Source organism: Rhodamnia argentea, chromosome 8, assembly GCF_020921035.1.
Source record: "Rhodamnia argentea isolate NSW1041297 chromosome 8, ASM2092103v1, whole genome shotgun sequence".
In the NCBI taxonomy this organism is placed as follows: domain Eukaryota; kingdom Viridiplantae; phylum Streptophyta; class Magnoliopsida; order Myrtales; family Myrtaceae; genus Rhodamnia; species Rhodamnia argentea.
Genome location: NC_063157.1, coordinates 6,859,607 through 6,879,435, shown reverse-complemented (window position 1 = coordinate 6,879,435; position 19,829 = coordinate 6,859,607). Strand labels below are relative to the sequence as shown.

Genomic DNA, 19,829 nt, shown 5'->3' with positions numbered 1-19,829 from the left:
GGGACAAAATAAAAAGAACACACGAAACATCAGTTTGGTCTCTATTGATCCCACAGATAGATGGCTAATGCATGTGCCAAAATTTGAGATTTATCCCTTTCTCAACAATCTAAGCAAATGCGACCAACATAATGCATCAAAATGCAGATTTTCAAGGATTTCCGTGGAAAAGGACTTAAAGAGCTGGATTTTAGGACAAGCATTTAAGGAGAGGATGCACGAAAAATTCATTCAGACCTATTCTTTTTCTGCCCAATCTGCTCAAATCCTTTGGTTCATAACCCATAAGCTGGACAAGGGATCAAAGGTAAGAAGAAGCACCTCATCGAAGTAATTGCTCTAAAAACAGTCGATATTAGGACGGGTTATCTCCAGCAGAAATTCATACGTTTGTTTAATGCACAGGTATTGCTAAAGTTCAGTTCTGTGTGCCACACTTTTGTGATGAACAAAAGAATCAATCTCAAATAGTCAGCAAGATCCAACTTACAAGAACAAAGACATACCTCTGGTCCATAACTATCAGCTATGACAACTGGATCTATCATCCACTCGTCATCCTTTGGCCCTTTGACACTAGAAAGCAGGACAATCAGTAAGATCTTCTGAATTTGCTTGGATATGCTTGGCATCCATAGCATGACATACACAATGAACATATGCAAAAAAATATCCAACCTGGTTGAAATTAAGGGTGAATCCATCCTCTCTAATATAGCTCGACATATGGCATCATCAGGAATTCGGACGCCAACACTTTCGTATGAGCATATTTGGCAGCTGAAGTCCCATACCTAGTGCATTGTTTTGGCAACTCTTTGCTTGCAGTTAAAATGAAAGTGTACTGCAAATGGAGAAACTTCTTAACTGAGTTGGGAACAGAAAACCTCATATTACAATGTCTTAACAAATCTGTTTTCCCAGGGGCATCCTGAAGACTTGCAACGCAGTAAATCAAGCACATCACATATACCTCGGAGGCCACAACAACAAGCAACCATCCAGAATACCAAAAAAAAAAAAAATGTTAGATTTCATGGTGATATTCCCATACCATGTGCAAAGCAAAGAAACTCGACGGCCAGTAGTTGAGGCATTTATGTTGTTTAAATTATTACCACGAGCTTCTTTTACATAAGTAGGAGATCCACAAGCTGAAGCGAATTAAATGATAATGTACAATAAAGTGTTCAGATTGCATTGTGTGAAATACATTGATTTGACATGCCACCAGCGCGAACCTTGGCTTCCTCAAGGAGAAACAACATTTTAATGTGAAAAACTTACAGGGCCAGGTAAGCAATGTTTCACAGCTCGAAATATATTTGTATGTCCTTGACCATCACCACGAGGGAATCCCGTTGTGTCTGTATCTATGTCACAGAAGGAGCGGCACAATATACTAAGAGGCTGCACAGTCACACGTATTAGCAAGAAGCATTAATCATACAAAAGATGATGTCATCGAACAATCTTGCTGCAGAGATGTTCTAGATGGAAGACTGATTCTGATCTGCATGACTTTCTTAGATTATCACTGTGCTATTTCAAGGACGTGACATGGTATTCTCAGGCCCATGATATTATTTGGTAATACGAACTGACAAAAGAGAATCAGAAATATTCCATACCTTGGAAGTAAATTACATTAAGACGATCATCTAGTAATTTACAAGAACATGCCAACACCTCCTAAGGCTTTGAATTGCTGAATGGCTCCTCAAGTTGCAAACTATGGCGTATCTAGTAATACGTTTCAGTAAGCTTTTAATAGTTAATAATATCAAGCATACAGGATCCTCATGCACATGGAATGACAAATTGACAAATGATCACAAGCGAAAGTGCAGTTATTAAGGTTGGGTTGAAACAGTCATTGTACACCATTTTACATTCATCTTAATTGAAGAGGCAATACAGAAATTCCAATTTATAGGCTTTTTCATTATGAAGATTGCGGAAAACAACCCCTAACCAACAAAAGTTTTTAGAAAACAATAGGACTTAGCCAGGTGCATTGTGATGGAACAAGTTGAGGAACTGTTTCAAATTGAGCAAGAATATTCAAATGCGAAAAAAAAAATTAATTTAAAATCTAGAACAACGACGTAATACTGGCAGAGCCCGATGCAGAAAAAAATAGCATGTCTGTCTACATATTATCAACAGTAATCCTTTGGGACCTACACTAATAAACAGAAATCATCATAATTTGATTTTGGAGGACCACACTAGAGAAATTAATTGCTAGTCAGAATAATATAGAAGATATATAACTCTGGTTCTAAAATGAAGAGGAAAAGCTCGACTGAGGGAAACTAAGAGTCATTTCCAAAGTAGCAGCCATCATCAAAGTGACTTCTTGATAAGATTTAGTATTCCAGTACTGTTCCAGAGATGGAAAGAGGAGGATGGTGAAATAAAATGAGGACATGAGTTTGAGCATGAAACCCAAAGGAGAATTGGGTAACTGTCCACCATAGTCGAATTCCGCTGAGAAAGTAAATTCACAAAGAGGGTTCCCCCTTTTGATCATGTCCATGAAACAAAAGTGTAAAACACTATCCAACAAAACAATTTGCTTAATTAATGCGAGCGATGAGGGGAAGGAATATAGGATACACAACACATCTGGCTGTATGTAAACGAAATGCATCGACACATCAAACTAAACGGAAAATACAGTCTTTACTAGTACCAGACGGAGATCCAAAAGAAAGGTTCCTATCAGAAAACTGTGAAAAAGGAAAACACCCAACATACGATTAAAAGCTGAGAGGCCGAACATACATTGTGTCCGTAGGAATCACCCCAACAGCTCCTTTCAGAAGATCAACCACAGGATCCAATTTCCAACTGTCTCCTCCTAAGGGATCAACTTCAACATACAGCAACCGACCCTCCTACAATATTTAAACCCCACATGATAAAATTATGCACTGCCAATGCAATGTTATAGACATTCTTACTAACCTCAATCAAAATCAATCTTTCATTCTCAAGTAACACTCAGGGAAGAAACCAAAAGAGCTGAGACAATTGACAAGACAAACTCCTTCGACTTCGCTTCTTCAAGTTTATGTAAGAGTGGAGGTCCAAAAGAAGGCAGCAAGAGTTACAATATCACCTTGGTGAAGCGAGGAGTGGCATACTTGAGGCGCTTGGGGCTTCTCTTCACCGCAAGAACCACGACTCTGAAGCGTCTCGCCGGCACGAGAGAGGAGACGGAGCAGAAGCGGCTCCGATTAGGAGCGCTAACATGTTCCGGCACCGAGCGGGAATTCAGGAAAGTTAAAGCTCCGCATCGATCGCCATGAAAATTCTTTACTTGCGGTCGGACTTGGACTTCCAATCTGGGTGGAGAGAGAGAGAGAGAGAGAGCGAGCGAGCGAGCGAAGGGAGATGAAAGATTGTCGTTTTGCAACGAGCCGTTTAGTGCGTAGAGGGATGTCGTTTTGGGAGCGGAATGTTGTCTGCGGTCTTCAGCGGGGACGTTTCTGGAAAGTCTCCACTTTCTGTATGATTCGACAAGTTGCTGACATATACTTCACGATCCTAAACCGAACTTTTAAAAAGTATAATTAAATTTAAAAAATTATCACAAAAGCACAATTGAGACAAAAAATCTACGAAAAGTGTAAACAAGTACTAAAATTTTTAATTGATCTAATTAAGTCATTTTGTTGATTACACTTTTTGAAAATTTTACAACTCAATTGCATTTTATGATAAATTTTAGGATCCGATTACACTTTTTGAAAATTTTAAAACTCAATTGCACAATCGTAATAAGTTTTATGGCTTTTCGTGTTCTTAAAAATGTATTCAAATGCAGGTGACTGTTGCAGTCTAGCGTATTGAGTCTAGACCATGGATGGCTTGGTCATTAGGGATTTCCAGATTAGCTAAAAAGAGGGAAACTAGGACGTAGTGGGACAAGTAGTACTTCTCCCTTGGGTCACGATAAAGTTTCTTTTGTGCACTTAAATTGGTTAAATTAGAGGGACATTAATCAATCGAATGCTCAACCGACTCTTGTAAAAGTTCGATGGTAGGAATTGGTGTATGGGTGCGCATGTTCTAGGCCGATCCGATCCTAGTATAGAAACCAAGGATCGGACCCGTAGTCTCGTCCTCAAATTTTCGAGACCAAACACCGGATCAATAGTTCGGTCCGGTACTGTCCCGATGGAGTGAGACCGTTAACACCAACTACTTATAGAAATCTAACTCTTGATATACAATATGTTTCAATTACATATTAATTTACAATCTATACCCCCATTGAATAAAAAAAACATGCGGGGTCCAATTTGCTCACCTTCATAATGAAGGCATGTTATTATAGAATGGTAGGATTAACAATGATATGGGTATAACAGATGACACAATAAAGATATATAAAGGACAAAATCGAAAAAACCTAACTGGCGAAGACATACTAATAGCGATGTTGTTCACTAAACAGATTACACATCAAAGCAATGTGCAAAAACAAAATATAAGATTACTCATTGAAATGAACAACGGAAACGCATGAATAGTAAAAAATTGCTACCATTATATTGAATGAATCGATTGAATCATTTCTTTCTGGAAAGAACACGCCAATTACACTCATCACACAATGCACTGGAAAGACTATAATTAATAGGATAAACCGTATTCATAACATTGAGGGGCTATCCGAGTTTCAAAGAAAAATTGATATAAACCATTCTTGTAAAGTGGTTTCACTAGCATTCAATTCGAACATGCTTTCATGGTTCCAACCGAATCGCCACTCAATTCTTTCACGATTCCTATCACTGTTGACGTGCAAAGGACATGCCATATATGCAAAACGTTTTGGAGATGCCTTATCGGGAATGTACGGCCTGATAGTGAAAATGTCTCACGAAATGAACATTAAAAACAAATAAAAGCTTCATTTTTTAATTGAATAGGGCAGTTCGGTCCGAGTGGTTTGAGCCGGTCTCATCCACCTAGAACCGGGGACTAGATCGCCCCCTCAAGGATCAAACCAACCCGCTTGGTTACGTCCGATCCTGTCCGGTCCGGCCCCGGGCCCATCCAGCCGGGCCGGTCCTGTTTGCTCACCCCTAAAAGTGGATCTCTCTTGATGTCTATTTCTTCAATCACCCTTTTCAATTTGCCATATTACGGCTATTAGTTATGATCAATGACAAATTTCATGTCGGGTTTTATATATATTAAAAATTGGGTGATAGATTATCCTAAGCATATTGATTTGCTAGTATTTGTGGTTGGACCATAAGGAACCCCAGGGAAAATGCATGTTTTTCACCTTTGTAAAATTTAGGGCCCGTTTGGATCACTTTGAGGGAATACTTTTGGAAAATACAAAAGCCTCTAGCCTAAAGATTTTTTTTTTTCAAAATGCAAGTAGTGTTTAGAAAAGTGCGATTTAAAAATGGCTCATTATATTTTCACTCTTTTATTGGCTTATGACATCCCGTTTTATATTGAATTGACTACATTATCCCTAATGGGTCTCATATTTGATTTAAGATTTTATTCTTCTTACCTTTTTTCTTCCTTTTCTTTTGTTTCAATTTTGCTAGAGATGAAACTAGCATACTTAGTCTTATTTTAACCAGGTATTTACCAAAAAAAAAAAAACTAGCATACTTCTCTCAAACAACAGCTATTGAAGTTAAATTTGGGGTCTAGTCTAATGCTTGCCTTCTTTTTTGGGTTTTTTTGTTTCTATGTTTTCTTTCTCTATTTGGAAATAATTATCGTGTTTCTGACAAAAAAAGTCTAATTATTTTCTTAATATTTGTATATATTTTAACTATGAAACTATTATTCAAAAAACAAATCAAGGATAACTAGGAAGATAATTTTTGAGTAAATTGGGTACAATGCATACCATCTCGTAAATTTGTACCAAAAGCCGAAGTCGAAAAATTCAAAATCATGAGGATAATCTTGGAAAAAGAAGTAAACATTTATAGATAGATTGACATTTCTCTACTATTATATAGGATTAGTGCTTGCTTAGATTACAATAATGAAGAACAAGTTCGGAGAGAGAGAGAGAGAGAGAAACAAGAAGGAAACATTGAAATGTAATGGTGTGGAAGAATTGGTAGATAAAAGTTGTTTGGAATGGATGTGAGCAAATTTTTTTTCAATAAAATTGAGGGGAAAAAAAAAGAAGAAGACAAAAGGATAAGAAATTGTTATGGCTGATGCAAAAACTGTAACGAAATTAAAATTAAGATGATAATGAGATATGGTAAATTGGTATATTGACGAGTGTAATGGAATATTTGCATTGTGAAATCAACGAGAGATGATAGAAGTAAAAGCAGTTTTATGGATTAACTAGATAAAAAAAAAACAATAAATTGAAGAGAGAGAGTAGGGTATTTGGGTAAGTTAACAAGAAAAATGAGTGTATTAGCCAAAACGGGGGTGAAAATAGCTTCGCCCTTTAAAAACACATTGGGATACAACTTTGGTTAAAATGGTGTTTGGAAAAATCACACTTTACAAAGTCCTTTTGCTTTTTATTTATTTTTTTAAAACCCCAAAACCGGCTAAGGATCGACGGCCGGCAAAGCCAATCTGCCGTTGTCGGTATCGTGATCTCGGGAGAGGCCTAGGTCGCATGAACCCAGGCAACCAAGGCCGACGATTGCCTAGGTCATGTGACCCGGGCATGGCTTGAGTTGCTTGAGGTCAAGTGACCTTCGGCGAAGCTAGTAACGGCTCGCTAGTCACCCGTTGGTGACTAAGGCCTTCACCGAAAAAGTTAGGATTTTCGAGGACATTTATGTAATTATGATAGTATAGTGAAGGTAAAATTTTTTTTTAAAAAAGTCCATTTTTATTGTGAAAATGCAGCATTTCAATGTAACTTCGGATTTTCAACCCAAAAAAAAAAAATCTTCGCATCTATCTTGGGCTTAAAGGCCTTTGAAAATAAAATGGCCTTTTCCTAAATGCTATCCATACAAATTGCCACACAAGCCCTTATCGTGGTCACCGTAGTTAAAGCTGCCGGTGAGGGTACGGTCTGGGGCCGGGGACCAAAAGGACAAGCATGACGTAGTTTGCTTGCTATTGAGAGACACAACGGTAATGAACCATCTTTTGCCAACAGCTCGAGAAATAAAGGGGTGCATGACAACCATTCTACTTTTTTGTTTATGTTCAAAACATATTTCTAGAACAGATTTGGAACAGAAATTCATTTGGTAATGTAATTCTATTTTTCTACTTCTAAAAAAAAATTGTTTTGGAAATACCTTTGGAAGGGAAATCATAAACAAAAAATTTTTGCTTCTCGAAAAAACAGAATTAGAAATAATAACCCCTCACTTTTTCTCAAGTACCTATTACCGCCGACCACCATTCGTGGTCGCCCGTTGTCGCCCTTGGCCACCGCCACCCACCGCCGGCCGCCGATCCCACCGCCACCCACCGCCGGCCGCCGATCCCACCGCCACTCTTTGCCGACGGCCTCAACCATCCCTTGCTTGCCCCGACCTCCGCCGATCGCCGCCAACTTCTGTCAGCAGCCACTAACCATTGCCCCTCACCAACCTTTGCCATCACCAACCATTTCTCTCGATTGCCCATTGCCGCCCATCGTCGACCCCGCTGTTGCCCCTCACTTCACCGCCGACCGCCACCACCCATAGCCTAACGTCGCTACCCACCATCGTGACCATAGTCAGCTGCCGCCAATTACTGCCTTCAATCGCCCACCGCGGGCAGCCATCGACCACCACATGGCTCCATTTGTCGTCGCCAACCGCCGCCACCCGTCGCCTACCACAGCCACCCTCGGCCGATTGCCACCGCCGATCGTCGCCCGCCCGAACCACCACCCACTACCACCCTCCGCCGGTCGCCACAACCATCACCGGCCGCCACCCACCACCACCGGCTACCGCAAATACCGACGTCGGTAGAGTGCAAAATAAATAATAATTTTTATTTTTAAATAGTAAATAATAATTTCTAAAAGTAAAAATTTTCAACTGTTCTCAAATGAACTTATGTTCCAAGATCAGAAATTTTATATCGTTATCAAAAATATATTTTTTTTAAAACTCACCCATAAATAGAAATAGAAAAATCTATTTCTGGAACAAAATGGTTGTCATTCACTCCTTAATAATTATCCCCTGTTCAAATAATTTAACAAAAAAATGAAAAAGAAAAAAACATTTTGACCAATCGAGAAACACCTTATCGGACATGGAACTTGTGTAGAAGTTGAATGTCTGCGAGCGGCACCAAGTGAAATACCAATTCGAGCCATTAATTACAGGGGCCCAGGTTCATCGATAAATTGGCAAAAAACAAATAGGGTTAATATTATGAAAAATTTCAAACTGGTACACCCGTGACAAATTTACCCTAAATTTTTTTTCCACCACGAAATATTCTAAACTCGTACACTTGTGTCCCAAACTATTTTTTGACAATAAAAAATCCTAAACTGGTATACATGTGACAAATTTACTATAAACTAATTTTTTTACCATAAAAAACCTCAAATTAATATACCTATGACAAATTTGTCCTTCGTTAAATTGAGTTAATACCACGAAAAATCTCAAATTGATACACCCGTAACAAACAAAGGGTAAAACCCTAAACCGATACACCCATGAACTGTTATGTGTCATCTAACTCACAATTTGGATGTTAAATTTAACGAAAACTGACGGATGGTAAATTTGTTATAGGTGTATCGGTTTGGGGTCAATTTATCATAAGTGTACCAGTTTAGGATTTTTCATAGTATTATCCTAAAAAAATAATATTGGAAAATATATAAGTTTTCATTTGACTAATCTACCGACGGTTGGAAAAAAAAAAAGCCTTCAAATAAATAATATCTACGACAATGCGCAAGGAAGTTTTCATTATAAGGATAAGGATTTGAATATTAGTACATTCACGCCCACGTAAACTCACAAGTCATGATCTAGTTGCGGACGGGGCAAGACACACATTTATGAAACTTCATCGGATCCTGTAATTTTTATTTACGTCGTAAACTATGATTTTCAAGGGAATTTTTTTTTTCTAGAGATCATCGCAAATTGGGTAATTTTATTTTTTTTACTTTTCCAATGAGTTACCTACTCCAAAATTTCAAAATAACAAAAAAAAAAAAAGCGGAAAATCATCAAAGAGGCCACGTCACTCCCTTAGTATTCCCAATCCAATAACATTCATGTATCTAAAAGTTGGGCAACCACCAAAAGTACTTTGTGATTTCTTTTTGGTCCAAGAAGTACTTCTTGAGTTTAGTAACAACTTTTATTAACTTCTCAAATTGAGGAAAAAACAACTTCGAAAGTGAAAATTATTGACACATAAATTTTGATTTTTAGGAAAATCGTTCATTTAAGCATAAAATGAGAATTAGTCATAGTTCTCACAAAAATGATTTCTCATACATTGCATATTTATTTTTTGTCAGTCATTATATTTAGAGCCGGAGATAAGTCGGTTGAGCTTAATTTGACAAGCAAATGGACCAAACTATTTTTGACAAGGACATTGGGAGCGTGCGCCAGACTTTTGTGAGCTAAGTGAACTTATTTTCAAACTCAATTCTGTCCATTCATGCTTAATTCTATTATTAAGGCTTTTAATTAAATGTATATTATTTATAAAAAAAACTTAATTAAGCCCGAGAATATGAGACGAGCCCATGATTTGGACTACAAAAGTCGGATGGGTCATGGATATGAGAGTACCGAAGTTCTATGTTAGTTTAGACCTAATTCAAGCTCAAATCAGCCCCATTTTAGCTCTTATAATTGTAAAAGGGCCATAGCCAATTACCCATTTGATTAGTTAAGGTCCAATTAGGTCCAGAATCACAAAACGAGCCCATGAGACATTAAGAAGTCGGTCATTTTATCCTCCTCATCCATTTGGACGAAAATTGATAGAGTCCTAATGAGATTGGACTCTCAAATTTTTGAATTTGTAATTTTCATTAGGTTAAAAAGTCATATCTTAAGAGATGATCTAAGAGATTAAAACTCTATCATTATGCTAAAAATAACAGAGAGTTTTAATGGATTAGGACTCCTCTAAATCCAATGGCTGTTATCAAAATCCTACTCTAGCTAGGATTAGTGATCCGACGGTTTCTAAAGAGTCCTACTCCTGTTAGGGTTCTTAGGGCCGAGCTCTATATAAACGTGCCTTCGTCACAAGCTCAAGGGGGTTGGCATTTTGTGAGTCTCATCCAAAAAATCAGAGAAATTGCGTGAGATTGAGAGGTGATCAGCCGAATCGTCATCCCTTCGATAGCCTAGAGCGGTTTCCCGCCAATTGACCTTATGTCGTCGTCCGTGATCTTATCGACTCATTCTAGGTACCACAACGTTCAGCATTCAACAATCTATCATCAGCTACCGACGACGTGTCAATCTGACTCCTGGAGCTTCCCGTCTAAGCCCGCAAAGTCACCGCTGAATCTGCCGCTCTATTCTGCCGACCAGCTATCGTTTCGCTTCTGTTCAGCCCCATTCAAGGTTGATTCGACTTTGTTTTTAATTCGAATAAAGTCACTAACTTCCTTGCTACGTGGTGTTAAGATCCCTTGAAATTTTAGAGCTTAAATTCGATCGAAAATGCGTGTTCTCGGACGAAATTGCTAGGTCGCACGCTGCTGGAATTTGCTTGGAAAAGGTACTTTTGTTTTTCACTCTTGATTGCAATTCACGCATTGTTTTACTTGGAAAACATGTGTATATGTTCTATGGTGTTGATGAACGAATTTGATTTGTAATTGAGTGAAAATTTAGTTTTTTCTTTCAAACCTTGCAAGAACCAAAGGTTGATCTTCGTGCCATAAAGTTCTGATTATTTTCTGAATAATTTAACTTGATCTTGAGATTTGATGAATTAAGTTGAATTGCTCCTATATTGGTTGAATCTCTTCTCAAATTAAAATTGGTGCAAACGTTTTTCTGAGATCAAATTAAATCAGAATTGTTGCACATCAAATCTGGAATTTTCAAAATATACTTCTCTTGGCTGAATTGCTTATGGATGATCCATGCTTCGAACTTTATCCATTATTGGTTAAATGACATTGTCATTGATTATTTGATATTATCTCTATGTTATGGATGAGGTTTATTGATCTAAACTTTATCAAAACTTTTTGAGAATATTTGAATTTGTTGCGCGTAAAAACCCTTCAACTAGGCTCCAATAAATTCACGAGCCTTGGCCCAAACGAGGTAGAGGCCCAAAGGGGTTATCAACGCTGGAATCTTTTATCGAACTTAATCCGTTCGTTTTCCAATAAGGGATTCTGGGTCGAGTTTTGGACGAGAGCGTCAAATGCAAAGAATAACCGTGTTGATGCGAGAGGTGTAATACGGACTCTTGTCGATTCGACGGCCTCCTCATTCGACAGTGCAACGAACTTTGACGTACTAGGACTTGGAGTTTGGCTCTGATAATTCAATCGACGTGGCCAAACCAAAATTGTAGGACACAATGCCGGAATCTAATCAACGACACTGGACGGTGGATGTAGGACACAATACCGGAATTTAATCAACGGTATTGGACAGGATGAGCGATGGGAACAACACCGTAATTGAATCGACGACATTGAACCTAATGAGCGGACGCCGGAATCTAATCGACGACACCTAACTCCGAGTAAGAACCTCACCGAAATCGAATCAATGATGAGAATCTGGAAGCTATAACTAAACTAGAGACCAAAGGTTAAAAATAGAAACGAGTGTTTGTGTGTGTGTGTGTGTGTGTTTTTTTTGTGTCCTTTTGCCTATTGTGGCCGTAGGTATTTATAGATCAAGTCCGGTAACCGTCGAGCGATTATTTCTTTGGCCCCACGTTTCGCTCTCTTTCAGCATGCCATGCGAGTGACTCCTTTGTGGTTCCTTGGTTTTCGCGCTCTCCTTTTTCACCCCGTGGGGATTACCGCAATCTTTCATTAACCGCTCCGATCGTGGCCCTTTTCGCGCGCTTCTTCTCTCGTCTTTCAAGGAAGATGCTGCCAAAATTTTCTTTGATACGTGGCGTTTCCACGGTTCTTCCGAACCTGTCTCCAGTGCTCTCATCCGTAGGCAATCAAAGCTCTTGCTTGTCACATAGCCATCCCCTAGGGGGTAACCTTAGGTGTTAACAAATGCCCCTTTTAAAAGATATAAATCGAAGATTTATTTCTTTTAAAAGATTTCTTCGATTTGACCGCTACCGGGTGATTTGCTTTTTTCTCCTCGATCTCCTTTCCCGAAGTGCGATCATATCTTCTTTCTATGCTTCGATCCCCTTTTGGCTTCCCGGGTAAAGGTTTCCATCGTCGTCTTCTTCCTCTTGAGATTTTCCTCAAACTCTAAACCCTTCCCGGTTCCTGCGTTTTCTTTCTATGGCGACCGAGATTCCCAAATTCACCCCTCGTCGCTTCATTGATCGTTTCGATGAGTTGTCTAACAACAGGGACGCCGACCATTTTTTCTCCAAATTAGTGTTGACACCCGATTTTTAATCAAGTTTTCCTTAGTTTTATTTCACAAAAATTCACAAAAATTTATAAAAAAAAAGTCAAAAAATTGAAAAATCAAGTTTGGTGGCCTTAGCCAAGTACAAGGAGCCATTTTTGAACAAAAAATAATTTTTCATATTTTTCGCTTTTTTAATATTTTCGAAAAATAGGAAAATATAAGAAAATTCGTAAAAAATACTTCCCGAGGTCACAAAAATATAGAAAAATGTTCTATATTTTTCTTTTAATTCCCTTTTCATATTAACCTCAAGAAAATAAAAAATTGAATTCAACTTTGGGTGTTTCTTCACAACGCCAAGGGTTGAATTCGCTTAAAAAACCCAATTTGAGTCTTTTTATTTGCAAATTTTGCATATTTTGAGTCAAGACTTTAATTGCAGTCGTCTACAACTTCAATTTGATCAATTTCACCCTCAATTGTACCGATTACACGAATTGGGCAAAAACCCCCCAAAATCTTTGCAATTTAGTCCCTGGAATTTCTAATTCTTGAAATTACTTTTAATCTAGGGACTTTCTTGACAAAATTGGACCACCTCCTAAGGATTTCATATGTTCTGAATCGATTGGCAAGGGTAACTTGATCCAATTTGATCATTTGGGCGTCCAATTGAGCTTTTCCCGATTTGCAATTTTAAGAAAATTTGGGGTTTTTGTAGAAATTGATAGAAAATTTTGGGCAAAATCACATTTCTAGACAATATTTAGGCTCCTAAGTTCAATTTTGAGGTTTAATTGTAAAAATTCCCCACGGATTTTGGTTAATTTTAAAATTGTAAGTATGAACCGGTTCAGACCGGTCTGACCGCCGGTCGAACCAAATGAACAGGTCCAGAACAGTGTCGTCTTCTTCCTTAGAACTCCCGCGCGAGTGAACAATTATCGGGGTGATTTTGACGACCAAATTGACAGGCCAATCGGTGATAATTGAATCAATTAATGTGGGTGTTTTGTTCCTTAGATGGATATGCGTCGATTAAGACCAATAGCACGGCCAATGGTCGCCGGAGGAGCACCGACGGAGCGGTCAAAGACTCGGCAATCCGTAAAGTCAACACTCTTAAAAAACGAGTGAAATTGGTGCTCGTTTGCGCTCGACGGAGGGCCTAACGAACTTGGATGGAATCACAACCGATTCCGTCGCCATCCGGCGACCCAATTGCACGCGTAGACACGTGCGAGATGAGTCGGCGAGCTCCTCTCGTGCGCGATCAAATTCAAAGTTAGTATAAATGGCTTGGGAAGCTTCGCAAACAAAAGAGGGCTCATTCGTGCTCGCGAGAAGCAACATAATAGAGAGAGAGTGAGTTAGAGAGAGAAAGAAGCTCTCGTCGTCCGCCATTGGCGAGAGCTTGAGTGAAGATCGTGAGTTGCTCGTCCCGTCAATCTAGGCGGAATCGGGACGTCGAATCATCACCGGAAGCTTGCTCGAGCCGAGGAGAAGCGATCGCACCGGTCCAAATAGCTCGTGATCTCCAGAAACGGTAAGTCGAACCTCGAATCTCCTCATTGTGCATCGATGGCAACTTGCTCGAATGATCGTGGTTTCCAAAATTAATGTGTGCGTTTTGCTTCTGGAATGTCACCGAGCATGTCTACATTCCTATTTCGCATCGATTTGGCGTAATCACCATGAGTCGAGCCTCCAACCGGTCACGGTCCGGTCGAGCTTCGACCCGGCATTCCTAGCCATTGCGAGCTCAATCGGAGCTCGAGGTAAGCTTCCCGAACCTCTTATAATACCTATGTATAAGTTAATTGATCCGATTCGGCTCAATTTCGTATGTTCGAACTCGGCAATGGCCGATCGTGCATAGTTCATAGCTCGCGATTTATCCAATGAAATTGCTCGATTTTTTTATATGTTGATCTGTGTTTTGAGTCGAGTTGATTAGAGGTGGTTTCGAGTCATTCCGGCGAAGTTTCACCGTTAGATCTCGCTAGAGGAGTCTCGGCCGTCTGTTTGGTCGTCGTCGCAAGGAAGAAGACGAAGCTAAGGTGGCGGTCAACGAGTCAACAGGCTGAGGTGTCGAGTCGTGATAGGTCCAGCTCGAATCCGAGTTAGCTCGGCCGTTGGCGCGGGTGAGTCGAGTCGGATTAGATCCGACGGCCGTGATAATTAGATGAGTTTGATTCCGGGCCGTTGGATTGAATTTTTGTATTTTCTAATAATTTGTTTAATAGATAAAAAAAATAAAAATCGAAACGGTGTCGTTTAGATTAGTGGGAGTGCGGCGTCGTTTAAGTCCGGGGGCCAATGCGGCGTCATTTTATAGCTTAGGTGAGTGAACGGCCCGGATCGAGTCTAGGTTTAATTGTGGCCGTTCGTTCATTAAACGACGCGGTGTCGTTTTGGTACGCGGGGCAGACGTGATCCCATGTGGCGAGGCACACATGAGCGGGAGTGAGCCCACAACTGAGATCGTTTCTAGGTTTAATCCCTGGCAATCCGTTTTATTTCGTAATTTCGAATATTCAGAAAATAGTTTTAAAAATCAAAAAGTACATAGAAAAAAAAAATCCAGCGTCGTTTTGAGTCGAGTGGGTCGCGAGTCAGGTCGTGGTCGGGTTGACCGGACGTTGATCGGGTTGACCCGGTCCGAAAAATTAATAAAAAATTTCTAAAAAAACATTCATAAAATTCATAAAAAATTCATAAAAATTTTCAGATTTTCCCAAAAATTTCCAAAAATGTTTAGATCGATTCGGGACTCTTATAGTCCGGATCGAGATATTTTGAGATTCCGAGGGTCGATTTGTGTCGATCCGGAAAATTACTAATTTTAAGAAAACAAATAAAAAGTCCAAAAAAATTGGAAAAATTCAAAAAATTTCTAAAAAATCACAAAAAAGGGAAATGGCCACATTCAATTGGCCCGACCCTATTTTGTGGTTTTTGGGTCCCGAACTCTCGAAATGACCATTTTACCCTTCTAGGCCTTTCGCCCCAAAATTTTCCGAACCACCCCGGAACTCCAATAAATCTTTCTCTGGGTTGATAGGGCCGTATTAGAAGTGCTTCACCTTGATTGATTGATTATCTTGATTGAGATTATTTTGATTGCGCCTTTATATTCTTGATTGTGATTGATAGGTTAGCAATTTCCCGTCTGCATGATACCTTAGATTGTTAGAGCTTACTCCGCCCTAAATTTCATCTGCATGAATTCTTAGGTTAGAAAATCACTCAATTTCGATAACCGAAAGGGCGTCGATGTAAATCTCGGTGTAACCAAGTCCCCGGACCCACATCTCTGGTTCTCGTAGAATCGAACGGTTTCTCCCGACCGCTCGATAGGGTTCCCGATCATACCCTCCAAAAATTGATCGGTGGCAACTCCGTATGCATGCACACTATGCACATGTCACCCGACCACACCAAGGTCGACCCCGATATAAAAAAAAATCTTCTTCACATCGCAATTCGAGTAATGGGTCTTGGGAGGGACTCGCGCGCTAAGATCCATTGCTAACCGGGTCGGAAGCGCGGCTCGTTAACCTCAACCCTTTCGCCCGCCGGAAGAAGGGTCGCGACAGACCGGCAACTCCGCTGGGGAACGAACTTGTAAAACTATTAAGAGGACTTAAGCCGATGAAAAAGTCGAGTGTTTTTATGACCTTGTTTTCTGCAGATGCTCTTGAAGGCGAGGTACATTTACTAATGAAAAGTGTTAAATGTTGATGCAGATGAGAGTTATAAGGGGTGGCGTCTATGCTAACCTATTTTGTGCAGATATGGTGTTTCGGATTTTAAGTGTTTATTTATGCACATATTAAAGTGGTGTTTTGATATAAACCGCTGTGCATGTCTTGCATATTCCGAGGATCACGACACCGCACACACAAGCGCCTAAACACAAGTCGTGAATCACCCTTTTAGGTCGCCCTAGATAGGGAGTGGTATGCAAAGCTCCCGTGTTCAATTGCACCGGGGTTGACCATATTTAATCCTGCTCGCTATGCGAGGTTGATGATCCTACCCACTAGTTGTTTGATTGCGCATGTGGGCGGCTCATCAATTTGTATAACGAGAGCCTTTTTAGGTCCATACTGAGCATTTTCGATTTCTTTAAAGTTAAACCTCACTTGTCTCATGCGCATGTGAATAGAAGGTTGGTATACCTAAAACCAAAAAAACAAAAAAAGAGTAACAACGGTTGGTAAGATCTTTTCTTTCCCGAACTTGTAAATTTAAATTGTGCATAACATGCATTTTCACGAACACATCATGAAAATTGTAAGATCGTTTAAGTGATTAGGGTTGAAGGTCGTTCTTTTTAGACTAGATGATGCCCTAGAGTTAGATCAATGTCCCCGATGTTTTCATGTGGGAGCGAAGGACCATTCGATGCAAGGACCGAAAGCCCGACACCTTCCAAGTCTTTGGATTTGTCCGCGGGAGGGAACTCGATGGACGTAACCTCATCTGTGGTGAAAATTGTAACTATACAAGTTCCGCATGCCATTTGGAGCTCAAATGAGGAAAGGAAAGGATCCGAGAACTATATGCGAAATTGATGAGGCGACCTCGTGCGATCGGGATAACCCCGAATCACTCTCCAATCAAGAAGAGGGAAATTGTCGTCATATCCTCTAATGATGAAGAAGATGTTGAGCCTCTCGAGTTGATAGAGATATCGTCGGATGAGGATGTTGCCTCGGTTAGTTAGTCTTAGTTGGACTTTGGGGCATTTTTTGAGGGTGTATTGCATTTCCTCTCGATTGTCTTTGTATTTTCCTTCGACATGTATTGGTCGAACATCTTTGAATTTGACTGTATTAGGATTGTAAATTTTTGTGAGTTGTCAAGTCCAAAATTGTAATAGTGACTTTCTTTCCCAATTACACTTAAACGATCCTAATCAATTACATGCCATCTTTAGGTGGGATTTGGTCCGTAATCGCCCCATTTGGTTTATTCTAGTCAAATGGGAGTAGTTGACCCTCATTTTACTAAAATATGGCATGGAATTTGATTAGCGCATTTGCATCACATTCCATGCATATCCATCATAATCCGTGGTAATTGACATTAGGATCATCATTTTGCATGTTTTAGATCATGGGGAATAGAGATATCAAGATCATCCCGGTGCCTCGCAAGGAGCTCTCTCAATGGTGGGATCGTCTCAACCCGATCAACAAAGCATATGTTGAAGGGCTTTTGGGTCGATTAGTGGATCCGATTAGGGTGGAGTACCAACCGGCCCTTATTCAAGCTTTGGCCAAGACATGGGATGCGCGCACAATGACTTTCAACTTCCAAGGCCTCGAGTTGACCCCTACACTTGAAGAGTATTCCGCTATCATCGGGGCCAAATTTGATGACCATATAGCTCAACCTCCTCTAGATATGGATCCTATCCTTTCTCTATCAAGTTTCCTTCGCCTCAAAACTTTTGAGATAGAAAAGGTTTACAAGTCCAACTCCTGCAGATTCACTTTCTCATTCCTCTTTGACAATTACTCTTCTCTATCCTCCGATACCGGTTATAAATCGGGAAAGGTGTTCATTCTAGCTTTCTTCGCCTTCGTCCTATTCCCTACTTCTAAGACTACCTTCGATCCCTCCATAGTCCACATAGCTCGACAAGCATGTTGTCGATGGAATTATTCTTATATGATCCTGGCTGAAACCTTCCTTTCTCCGAACCGCTTTAAAACCTCCAAGAAAGCCACTTTCCAAGCATCCAACGGACTATTTCATATGTGGTTCGTTTCTCACATAAAAACTTTCCAACTTCGGGTAGGATGTTATGAGATCAATGACCACGTTCATCCTCTCAAATCCTTCCTCAAATGCCAATCCCTCGTACCTAAACAATCATTCAAGAAATGGGTTGAGCTTTTGAAAGATTTGGAACCCGAGCATATTCGATGGCATCCGAGTTGGCCTAAGATTCTGGAGGCTCAGACATCGGGCGTTGATGATAGCCCTATTCCATTACTGGGATGTACCGGTGCGGTTGCCTATTACCTCTTTCGCGTGGTAAGACAGTTTGGCGTTTTGCAACAAGTGCCACCAGATGTTTGTCCTGGGATCTTCTCATTCGATATGGCACATGGAAAGCTCACCAGAGAAGCAAAGAAGCTCTATCGGGCCCGAATCAAGCTTATCCTTCATGCTTTAAAGAATTCCCCGTTGCAACAAGTTGAATGACCCGATTATCCGGATGATGAGATGAACATTCATAAGGCTTCCAAGGAGTATATTCAGAAGTTCAAAGAGTACCGTAGATCATTGGTCGAGCCGTACAGGCCCGAGTGCGTATCTCCCCGCATTGAAGAAGTGGAATCCTATGTACCCGAGTACATAGTACCATACGTCCCGGGAGTAGAGCCATATAACTTTGAAGATCCGAAGCTCCGGATGTCAGAAGAAGGAGAAGATCCTTATTTGTGGGACTCGGATGGATCGGACGAACAAGAAGAATTCAAGCGTCCTCGGCTTGGATAGATCCATTCCCCCCATTTAGTTCTGCATATTTGTTATCCTTTTGAACACTTTTGAATAGTTTGAGTTGTAATAAATGCATCTCGTTTCTTTTATATCTGTTTCATGCATACACATCATTATAGGAAACGCAATTACCACGGATTAATCCTTTCGGATTTGGAATGCTCTCGATACCGATTAACGTCGTGAAAAAACAAGTGACTCTTAATCATGAGGACTCATAGCAAGGCGCGCTTAATAAGAATGGAGCAAGAAGAACTCGCGCCTCGGGTGGATAATCTAAAGAATCGAGTGAACATGATAGCCATAATGGTGGCTGAGATGAAGGCAATGTTGATTGCCGCTTAAGGGAAATACCCCATTGATCCGAACTCTCAAGCTCCTCCGAGCGCATCGGATGGTGCAAGTGCTAATCCGGCCCCCGCTGTCAACCTTTCTTTAAATCCGGAGCGACCACCTAAGGACCCTCCAATTGTAATTGATCTGGAGAAGAAAGAAAAACAAGCCCTCAACATGGAGGAGGAGATCAAAAGGCTCGCCAAAATTGAGGAATGCTTGGCTAGTTAAGGATACGAGCTTTCGCACTTTGATAAAGTGAAGCCGTTTGAGAAGATCGAGGTTCCTTCTGATTACAAGGAGCCTGATTTCATGAGAAAGTATAACGGGACCGGATGTCCCAAGGCGCATCTAAAGTACTATTTGCGCCGCATGTCACGGCTCTCGGACAACATTCCGCTGTTGGTTAACACCTTTCAAGAAAGTCTATCTCGGGCAAACTTGACATAGTTTATTGAGTCGGAACCCGAAAGGCTC

General features: G+C 40.3%; 1 pseudogene; it reads right to left on the bottom strand.

Moving 5' to 3' along the window:
- Positions 1 to 19,829, bottom strand: part of LOC115752649 — a 36,858-nt pseudogene that overhangs the window by 371 nt on the left and 16,658 nt on the right.